This window comes from Myodes glareolus, chromosome 7, assembly GCF_982192425.1.
Source record: "Myodes glareolus chromosome 7, mMyoGla1.1, whole genome shotgun sequence".
Taxonomy (NCBI): domain Eukaryota; kingdom Metazoa; phylum Chordata; class Mammalia; order Rodentia; family Cricetidae; genus Myodes; species Myodes glareolus.
The window spans coordinates 62,929,733-62,931,304 of NC_142032.1; positions in this window are offsets into that span (position 1 = coordinate 62,929,733).

The window sequence follows — 1,572 nt, forward strand, 5'->3', positions numbered from 1 at the left end:
GGTGCTGGGACTAGACCTGGGTCCTCTGCAAATGCTCGTAACTGTTCAGTCATTTCTCCAGCCCTCAAATTACATTTTTTTTTTATAAAAAAGATAGGTTCTCTATGTTTTCCCTGGTTGGCCTCTGAAGAGATCAACCCCCTTCTGCATCCTGAATGTGCTGCCATGCCCAGCTAAAATTGTATTTACTTGTATATGTGTACCAGTGGCAAATGTGTGCAACCCAAGAGCTAACATCAAGAATATCAATTAAGAAGCAGGGTCTCCCACTGTAACCCAGACTGGCCCTGAAGTTATAGCAGTTCTGCCTAAATTGCCTGAAGTGCTAGGATCATAGGCATGAACCACCATGTCCACTAACTTTTGCCATTTTAATCAGAATTTATAAATAACCCGATTAAAAATGAGCAATACATCTAAGCAGACATAGCTTTAAAAAATCCAGGAAAGAAAAATGTCCATTATAATTGGTCACCTGGGAAATGCAAATCAAAACCAGTAAGATGCCTGGCAGTGGTGGCACATATCTTTAATTCCAACACTTGGGAGGCAGAGGCAGGTAGGATCTCTTGAGTTCCAGGTCAGCCTGGTCTACAGAGTGAGTTCCAGGACAGCCAGGGCTACAGAGAAACCCTGTCTCAAACAAACCAAAAAGCAAACACACACACAACCAACCAGTAAGATGTCACCTTACCTTGTTGAAAGCAGCTGTTATGGCAATGAGAGACAAGTGCATGGTGCTGGAGAGATGGCTCTGAGATTAAGAGCACCTGTTGCTCTCGAGAGGACCTAGGGTCAGTTCCCAGCACTCCTATGCTGGCTCTCCACAATTTCTTAACTACAGTTCCAGGGGCCTTCTTCTGGCCTCAGGCACTTCTGTGATGCACACATACATACATGCAGACAAAACGCTCCTCATACGCACACTTTTAATCCCAACACTAGGGAGGCAGAGGCAGACAGATCTCTGAATTTGAGGCCAGCCTGTTCTACAGAGTAAGTTTCAGGACAGTCAGGGCTACGCAGAGAAACCCTATCTCAAAAAGACAAAACAAAAAAGATGGAGTTATGGGGGGAAGGGGACTGGAGAGATGGCTCAGAGGGTAAGAGCACTGGCTGTTCTTCCAGAGGTCCCGAGTCCAATTCCCAGCACCCACATGGTGGCTCACAACCATCTGTAATGAGATCTGATGCCTTCCTTGCCAGCAGTACATTGTATGCTTAATAAATAAATAAATCTTGAAAGAAAGAAAGAAAGAAAGAAAGAAAGAAAGAAAGAAAGAAAGAAAGAAAGAAAGAAAAAGATGGAGCTATGGGACGCCTCAACGATTGTTTTGTCAGATACACATATAAAACCAACTAAATCAGTTTGTCAGAGGTATCTGTACTGCCTTGATCACTCTAGCAGTGCTCACAGCAGTAAGAAAGTGGGGCTGGAGCGATGGGAACAAAAACCACCTCTAACTCCAGTTCCTGGGGATGCCCTCTTCTGGCCTCCCGTATAATTACCCACAAACATAATTAGAAATAAGAATAAGTAAATATTTTTTAAAAGAATTTTTTAGTCAGGCA